The sequence below is a fragment of the Emydura macquarii genome, unplaced genomic scaffold (genome assembly GCF_026122565.2).
Source record: "Emydura macquarii macquarii isolate MOO-44397 ecotype Brisbane River unplaced genomic scaffold, CSIRO-AGI_Emac_v2 contig_431, whole genome shotgun sequence".
Taxonomy (NCBI): Eukaryota; Metazoa; Chordata; order Testudines; family Chelidae; genus Emydura; species Emydura macquarii.
This window is the reverse complement of record NW_027130568.1, coordinates 1,156,919-1,166,728: the sequence shown is the minus strand read 5'-3', so window position 1 is coordinate 1,166,728 and position 9,810 is coordinate 1,156,919. Positions and strand designations below refer to the sequence as shown.

Below are 9,810 nucleotides of genomic sequence, written 5' to 3'. Positions count from 1 at the left end.
TCACTATTCTCCAATCAGTCCTCCACTGGAAAGTGAAATGTCCAGAGAAGACATTCCTAAAGTTTTTTTAAAAAACTCAAATAAAAAAAATCAAGTCATGTTTATTTACCATAATGAAGCCATAAAGATCATATTTTTTCTTTTCTTTGCAGGTCCCTTTTGAGGGACCAATTCTGCAATTCCAACAGTTATTAAAGTAAATAGAAAAGACTCTGAAAATGCAAAGGATGCAGATCCATTCCATAGGAAGCTGTTTCCCACAATGTCAAACCATGACATTTAAACTTACTTTGTAGTACCTGAATATTACAACATGCCAAATAAAGTAACATATGGCATAGCAGTGCTGTACAAAATGCTGCATTTGTATAGATTTCAATTACATAGTTCCTGATTAAACTTTACTGTTGAAGCAGGTTTCTCTTATACAAAGTTTTCCAAGCATATTATATGAAGGCTGGGCCTTTAAATTTAGCAGACTCAAGCTGCTACCACACCAAAGTAGCCATTTTGCAAATGGCTTCTACTTGCTGTATCCCCCCCCGTTTTTCTTGGTAAGTGTTTCTAAGTCTTTTTATGCTTTTCCCTAATTTTCCTTTTCTTATTTCTGAGGAGATGGTATGTTCTCACATACTGAGACCTAGGTATTCAGGAGTGTCTGTTAGGTACAGAGGAGAGTAAGAGGTACTTAGGGAGTCTTTACTCTGAAATGCTTTTCTTTGAGTTAGTTTGCTTGATTTTTTTGTTTGTTTGTTTTTTTTTACTTAATACATAAGTAAGTTTAATGGCTTGTTGGCTTGAATTTGAATAGTAATTTCATTTAGGTTTAACCAAAATAAAAGTTGAGCCTGAACTGTCTGTTCAGGAACAGAGTATGGTATAAAAGTTTATTGACTGGGGCATATTGAATAATTCATCCTGCATACTCTTTTCAGTGAAATAGGGTGTCTGTTTGAAATAAAGCTTCCCTGGGTGGTGGAAGCTTGTCACCTAAAATGATTAGAAACATTCTTTTGTTACTTGTTGCATTTTTAATTGAGTTTTAAGGGAAAGTTCAAAAGGCCACAGATGACAAAGACATTCTCTTGAAAATATGTGTATACAAATCTTGAAGACGTTCAGGAGACCAATCTATTGAAATATAGGAAAGATTTTATTAACTTTCTAAAAATAACATTAGTAAATCCTTCCTAAGATTCAACCCAACATCTGAATTACTCTAAAATCCTATAACTTTGACTTTGGAGGATTACAGTGATTCACACGCACAAGGCACCCAGTTCTTTATTAAATCCCTGTTTAAACCAGAAAAAAAATGATAAGCACTATAAAAATGAACTGAAGTCCTAGCTCTGAACACTTTTTAATGATCAATTAAATAGATCATAAAAATGGACTGCAATACAGTAAATATAAACCCAACAATATAGACAAATACTGCATGCTAACAACCTCTCCCTTCTTCATGGCCCTACTCCCCTTGCCAATACAAAACATACTCAATATAAGTTTGAAAAGAAGCTACCTAATGGATCATATTAGAATAGCTGCTTTAGCCCTCAGGCACAATTCCATCTTATCATTGGTATAATATTTTATACTTTAATTTCATTTGTCAGGCTGAGAACAGTTAGTGTCAGACTGCAGGTCTCAAAGCTCTTGCAACATGCTACAGAGATGACAAATGTGTAAGATTTCAGTGCTACGGTGTGGATTGTAATTAGCAGATAACCATAAAACACTCTAACGTTAACCCCTTTCTGCACTTTTACACCTGTTGGACACTATTACAATGAAGCTCATTTGCCCTCATAGTGCTGATCAAATACACCACAGGGGCCTGGAAAGTGTGTTTCAGTTCTCTTCACACAAATGTGAAGCCACACAAATGGGAGTAAGGTGTCTTTGAAATATTCAGCATCTGTTGCCACCTGGGTTGTTTTAAATTTTTTGATAGACTAAATTGTATCCACTTAATGATGCCATATGAGAGATTAATTATGCATGCAAATATTTAACAATTTGAAATTCTGAAGGAAAAATAAATGGGAACTATTTTTATGCAGAATAGTTTTGTAAATAAAAAGATGTGAGCTATAACTTACAAAAACTCTGATGTGTTTATGAGTTTCCATTCTAAGGCATGAATGTTGCAGTTATGGAAAAGGGACTTACAACTGTACTCTACATTTATTTACATCCATGCAATCCTGTTGACTTCAGTCAGTCAGACAGACTCCAGTAATAAGAATCTAACTAGCTTTAGATGTGTCATAACCAGACAGTCCTATTATTCAGTGTATTTATCTGCTCAAAAGCTTGAGGGAACAGGACACCGCCAGAGTCTCCAACAGAGATTTAAGTCTGCCCTTCTCAGGCAAAACACTCAGAAAAGTCATGATTGAAAAACCACTTGCTTCCCTTTGTTGTTAAATCACCACTGTGCATAATCTAACCCCTTCTGTGCCAAGACTACCCTGTCCACACATGCTCATTTCCCTAAATGTATTTTATTCAGGTTCTAATACCGCACTGATCAATGAGTCATCTGTAAACCTTCTAGCAAAGTATTTAAGAGCTTGATGAGACTATTGTGTCATATGTGGTTCTCTCCCCAGAGAAAAAATTGCATACAGATTTTTACGAGTGTGATGTTTTGTGTATGATACTCTCTGTGCTTTTGTACTGACTGTCATCTTGGTTAGCACTTGGACTCTGAGATCTAAACACCTGACCTTCTGTGGTTTGAGCTAAAGGACTATATCCCGGGACTGGGAGCTGTAATGGACTTGTACCTTCTGTGGCTACAGCACCGTGTGGACACAGAATGTGCCCTGACCAGTGGCTTATGCTTTAATTTGTAAAGGTGAGGTCACACTTGGAATGGAAAGTGGAGATGTTGACGATGGTTTGGAGGTCCAGGAATGAGTTCCACAGTCATGTAACCACCCGCAGAGAAGTTCTGGATAAAATCCTGGCCCTACTGAAGTCAACAGCAAAACTTCCATTGACTGCAACAGGCTGAAAATCCACCTTTTGATTCCTGCACAATGGACCTTCACTCATGCAGTTAAACTCTGCCCTAGGAAACTGAACACAACTCCTGAAGCTATTCATATGTCTCCGAGGACCCATGATGTGCAGACTTCTGAAATCTTAAACAAGGTTTAACTGCTACAATCTATTCTTTTAAAAACCTTTAAGTGGAGATCTGGGACCTTTAGCAACATTATTTCAAAGATCTATTAAAAACCAAAAAGCACAACATTTCATGTCCCTATCTTCTCCCCTCCCCCTTTCGGAAAACCTTACTTGTTTATAACATGGCTATATTTAAAAAGTATTGTAGTACTGCTAACCCTGGCATCGCAATATGTAAGGCACCCTCATAGTTCTCTACTTTATATATTTTTATGATGAGAATTTAAGATTTTATGAGGCTGTAATTTCTGACATTGCCAACTATTCCTGTGAACTCAATGTTATCCCTGGTATACAGAGAACCACAGTAGGAGAAGCTATGTGTTTTTTCCAAGGTCAAGTTACCGCCTCAAATGGGGAAGGCACAATGTGATAAAAACAACACCCCCCTCACCCCCCCAAAAAAAATTGAAAACTCTCAGTGTAAGTTAACAAACAATGTAAAGTTAAAGTAAACATCTAGGCCCCGGTCAAGCAATGAACACAAATAGGTTCACAGTTGCAGGTCTGCAGAGCCCTTCTGATGTCACTGAACATGCCTTTGTGGAGGTCCTTGGTGGGTCAGGTCCATAGTGCCACATTGTGACCTGATGTAGAGGATCTCCCACCGCAAGTCTTCCCCTGAATGCTTGAAATTGGTGTTTGCCCCATCAGTATCATCCTAATCCTATTTATCAGGCCCTATGGAGTGCTCCTCTGCAGGGATCAAAGTGGGAAGAGGACCAGGATAGCCGAACACTCATTCCCCAGGATAATATGCAGCAAGATTACCATGTTCCAGGCTGTGTCACTTCCTCTTCACCCTCCTCCATGCTACAGAACATCTAATGAAGATGGGTTATGAGGGCAACATGGTAAAAATAGTGTCCTTGATGGGAGATTCTGGTCTAATGTGTATGGAATTTAACTAATAGAATATGCTTCATGTTCTAGACACATCCGAGTAGCCAAACTAATAATACAGTATTGCTTTTTGAGAAACCAAGTGTAAATCAGAAGGGAGGAAAATATTTCCTTTGCCATGGTTACTCTTATTTATTTCAATTCATACTACACTTAAAAAAAACAAAAAATCTAAAACAACCATCCCAGGCTCTGATCACCTATTACATTCATTTATACAACTGAATAAACAGTCTTTCAGTTATTCCCAAATCACAATAATTTAACAGGAGGGGGGAAAAAAACTTAACTACTCCCCTTCTCCTGATGCCTTCATCCCCCAAAGACCTCTCCATTTAGAGTGACCTGTGTCCTGATTTTATAGTCCTGATATCCCTGGGCTTTTTTTTCTGCCACAAACTGCTCAAGATATAACATTACGCAGCAAATAAATATGGTAGCCTTGCTAGCATTTAGTGCCCTTCAGTAAGACTAGCTGAAAAGCTTACAAAAGCTTCATCTTCTCTTTTTGAAGAAATTGGCCTGAATCAAAACTTAATATTCAAATAACTGTAAACTTTGGGAACTATTTGAAATCCAAACATGGATGTCCACAGCACTTAACAGGTTCCAGAACAGACCAGTATGCATAGGACATGACTTAGATGTAAGTTAGGACTTAAACTCTCATCTTCAGGAAAATTTCATCCTTAAAGGTACACATTCAGTATAAACACATCAAAATTTGTTAGTGCAAATTTTAGATGTTAAGTCCCAAGAATAACACCTCACTTGTTTGCATATCCCCCTGCAAAATAAGCCAGCTGGCTCACTTGTCCTTGCAAAGGATATAGCTATTTTTGGGTTCAGTTATGTGTATTTTCCTCATTGTTTGTGAATAAATTAAAAAATAAGTTCTTGGGGAAATTAATGTTTTAGCAAAGTTCTGGATTGACAACTCTGGAGACCAAAGTCCTCTATTAATCCACAGAAACGCATATGACATGCACAGCAACAGTGGAAGCTTCCTCAGACTGCCTTGCCAGTGTGACTCACTCCTGTGTGAACTACTTCAGGAGAGAAAAAGTAGTCCAGTATTCATGCTGTTGCATCTTTAGTTTCACTCTTAAATGTAGGTGTGATGAGCCACTGATTACAATGAACTAACTCCAGTATAAAACTGGAATTAGTGCAATGGTGAATCAGTCACAGGAGCCTTGGGTGTGATACAGTCTTTGTTTTTAATGTGGTGATTGTAAACTAGATTAAGCTCAACAAACTTAATTCCACAAAGTGCTCAGTCATTAAATATGAATCACTCACACTTATTATTTGAATGAACTACCTTGAATTGGCAAGCTCTATATTCCATTATCAGTATCCAAAACCAACCAGTTTCCCCATTGCTTGTGAATACTATGTAACATGAACTCTAAACATGAATATTAGAGCTGGTCAATTTTTCGAATGAAAAGTTTTGTTTTAATTGAAAAATTATCTTGTTTTAAAAATGAAAATTTTTGTTTTTAAAAAAAAAAAAGGGATTTTGTTTTTTTTTAAAAAAAGACTGAATTTTTTTTGTAACTTACTTGGAAAACTTTTCGGACGTGTTTTTGCATGTCAAATTGGGGTGGGGGAGGGTTCAGAATTGAATATGCAAGACACTTGATTTCAACAAGCATTCTATTTTAATGAGAAATATTTTCAAATAGAAAAGTCAAGCCTAAAAAACCTAGAATGCAGTAATGTTATCATTGGCTTCACCTCATAAAATTCAGTGTGTAATGGAGGCACCTTAAATCTCTTCTTTTGTTCTTTTTTTATTCTTTTAGTAGCATATCCTTCATCACAATTATTTGTGTGTGTGTGTGTGTGTGTGTGTGTGTGTGTGTGTGTGTGTGTGTGTGTGTGTGTGTGTGTGTGTGTGTGTGTGATCATTCTATATGACAATTACAAACTTGATATATTTTAGTTTTAAATTTCAAGTATAGACAATGTATATTGTAGATAACATCCAGGTTGCATATTTTTAATGACCAGTTTAACGTTAAAAGTCACATGTTATTGGGCTACATCCTGAAGTTCTTTTTTCAAGCTTAACTATGGTTTGTTGGCACAGTGCATAGTAAGGGGCAGTTTGGAGCTGTACCACCCAAAGAGGTAAGGAGGAACACTATGCCCACTGAGGATACTCCTGAAGTGTCTGTTCAGACAGAAGCAATGAATACAGCTGCAGCTTTCTCCATCATGTATGTAACTCACTCCATAGTTGGTGTTAAGTGGAATAGAGTCCGGTCCCTGCCTTCTCTTCCCTTTTTTGAAACATTATGCACACCTGGTGGAGGAGGAAAGAGATCAGTTCTGTGCTCTCAAGAGTTTAGGTAATGCAATATTGCCCAGCCCCCATGCCGGACATGTCATGGAGAAGCTCCTTGTGCCCTCCCCACTCACATAATGGCCAAGCACAATCCAGACTTCAGTTTTTACTTAATCCTTACTCAGGCAAAACTCTCATCGACATTTTTGCCCAAGTACTTCTGGATTTGGTCCAATGTGTGCAATTCATCCAATCCCAGATCTAGTTTACTCTCATCCCTAGAAGTAGACAGTCAGTCGCCTTGCAAGACCATATTTCCTACGATTTAACTCCAGTACTGAAAATGTTTGATTGGACAGCTGTTTTATACTGTGGTGGCTAATTAGTGACATGTAGCATGTTGATACTGGATGCTTAGTGATCAGTGTGAATACCAGTGAGACACGGTATGCCCGATTTGCAAATCAATACGATTTAATGTGCAAGGTTTTCTATAAATATACTAGTTGAATACAAAGCCTAAAATTAACTACAATATATCATACTCGCTAAACCTGGAGAGCTAAGCAGTCACTCAGAAGGCTGTATACAGAAATGGCTTTCTTCAGGGGCCCCATCAGGCAGTCAGTGGATCCTCTGGTCTGACCAGCAGCATTTCCCGCAGAGTCAGGTATTGATGGAGTGCATCCCTTTGTCTAAGTAGTGACTTCTTATACCCTTCTGTAAGCCAGTGGCACGGTCCGGCTGGGGCGTCGCGACCCTTCCTCAGGGCCAGGCTCCAAGGAAGGCCATATCTCTTTCCTTTAAGGGAATAAACAGTGCCCGTTTACAAGTCTTTAGCCCCAGCCCTCTGTGGGGCGGGCTTCCTAGCCAGTCGGTAGCCCTCCGGCCCTCCTGTAGCAACAACCACAATACAAACTTCACAATGAACTTTCAGGTCACTGCAGTGCCACTGACAGTATGTCTGCACCAGAGCTAATTAAGCTAGCATGCTAAAAATAGAAGTATAGTCATGGCAACACAAAAGATGAACGGGGCTAACCACACTGAGAATGTACCTCTGGTCTCTGATGGGATCAAACTTGGGCTGGCTAACAACTTGTGCCACTGCAGCTACACTGTATTTTTAGCCTGGTTGAGCTAGCAAGGACATAGCCTCCTCCAGCTGGAAATTACACTTTCCCACTGTAGTGAAGACAGTGACAAAGTGGCGTTCCTGCTCCATGAGATTAAATGAACACAATACAAAATAGTGAATCAATATTTGAGCATTTTTGTGTAGGTCTTCTGTTTTGACCTGCATGCTTCAGTTTTGCTAGCATGAGGGTTTTGAGTTCCAATTTGGGGGAGTTTTTTAATTCCACCAACTTGCTTGACTATACAAATGAAACAGGTAGACCAGAACAACGGTGGACATCCACAACTATAAACAAATCACAACAATAAAGCTTAGTTTAGGGCTTAATGGAGGAGTTGCCATATTGTCTGTGTAACACCATTGCCATCTCTCATAATTTTATTTCACAAATTTGGGGGCATTCTTAGAATCCCATCTGCTGGAATGACATTATTGTGTGAGAACTTCAGCTTTCTATCTGACAAATAAGTAAGTTTTTAGACATAATGGTTGCAGAGAAAAGCTTGATAGCTTAGCGTGCACATTATAGATACACAAAGCAGAAGGGAAAGGAGAAGATCTCAAAACTTATTATTAAAAAACAATCTTATGATTTTATGCCAAACTCATGATTTTTTGAGAGGGGTCGGGGCTGACTGAAGATTTTCAGATGACTTTGGTGAGCCTCATCTTGATTTGAGTTAGTGTTTGTTCTCTATTCAGAAAGATGTTTTGAAGTTTCTAAACAGGTTCTGAACTTAGCCTACACTTATCATGACCGTGTCCACTTCAACATGTATTTTTTTGATACTACAGGATATAAAATACTCAGGGATGTAGGAAACTGGAGGTCATGAGACAAACCAATCAATCTTATATCCTTGAGTTTAAGTATTAGCATGCCTCTATATTTAAATTTTCATGTAGATTTTACATTCAAGAGGTATTATAGTTCCTACCTTGATCATTGTAGGAGTTCTCTTCATCATGCTAGCTGCCAAAGTTATTGACTAACATTTATAACAAAGCAGTTTATTCTGCAGCTGTAGAATAAGTTAATCCAACAAAAGTAAAAAGCTAATTCTGAGTTAAAAGTGCCTAGCCAAGCCCCATACTTGACTTGGAGAGGCTCTTAAATGAAGTGCTGTTCAGGTGCAAACAAATATTTGCCTACAGCAGCTGTTCATCCCACTCAAGGATGCAGTGTGTAATTTAGACTCTCCCACTCAGAAGCATGTTTTTCTTTTAGTATGTTTACAATAAACTAGTGACAAAGTTTAAAATACAAATCAAAGAACTTGAAAGTGCACAAGGTTCAAAGGTTAAAATGATAGTGTGTGCAAAGTTTGGGTAAATGAAAATAAGAACATATGTTCAAGGTAAGGTATTACCAATAAAAGTTCCACACCATGTCACTATGTTTCACTCTGAAATATCATCGATCTTAGAATTTGAAACAATTAGAATATGTAAACATTTTTCATGTTTAGAACTTCTCTTTTGAAGACCTTGCTTTTAATTCAGCTTTCCAGAGACAGCGATATTAAAATATATATGCTTAGTTTGGCCCTCTATTCTCAGATGCCTATAGGGCTGATCCAAAGTCCATTAAAGTCAATGAAAATCTTTACATTAATTTTAGGGGACTTTGAGTCAGGACTTTTGAGCACCCACAATCCAGTTTAGCTCCTCTCTCCTATTATGGAAGGTAACCTGTCATGCTGGTCCACTGAGGTGTGCAATTAGCTCATTAGCTGCTTGCATATAGGGACATGGTTCCAATCTCTCATATCCTGGTTTTATACCAGTATAACTTTGTTTACATCAGTGGAGTTACTCTTGATTTACATTAATGCAGAACACCATGACACCCAAGTATTGTGGGTGGTTATTATGAAAGGAAGTATGGCTAAAACACCAGTCTGTGCCTCAAATCCATACCTCAAAATTTGGGTTTGAAAAAATTTGCCTTAACTTAAAGGAAGAAAAAGGGTTGGCTTCTGAATTTCCAGGTTTCTCTAGGACCAGAAGAAGAAACTCAGTGAAATCTATGCTAGGTCACTTCTCCAAATAGCCTGTCAAATATCCATCCTTATGTGAACCTCTACATTTTAATCACACTGAGTTATGCAGCCACCTGTGAAAACAGCCAGAAAAAAAACACATCTCTTTAGTGACTACTATCAACAATGTTTTCTTGCAATATCTATAATGAAGTGAGAAAAGCTATTCTCACGGTATTTCTAACCCAAGTGAACCAGCAAGCACTGGAAATCTCATTAGATAAGCTTTC

At 38.0% G+C, this 9,810-nt stretch overlaps 1 long non-coding RNA gene across 1 annotated transcript; it reads left to right on the top strand.

Annotated features, from left to right (window-relative positions):
- The first annotated feature begins 507 nt into the window (after window positions 1–507).
- LOC137146233 (uncharacterized) lies at window positions 508–4,501 on the top strand. Its single transcript, XR_010917853.1, has 2 exons — window positions 508–554; window positions 2,867–4,501. It is a non-coding gene; the product is annotated as an uncharacterized lncRNA (long non-coding RNA).
- The last annotated feature ends 5,309 nt before the right edge of the window (window positions 4,502–9,810 follow it).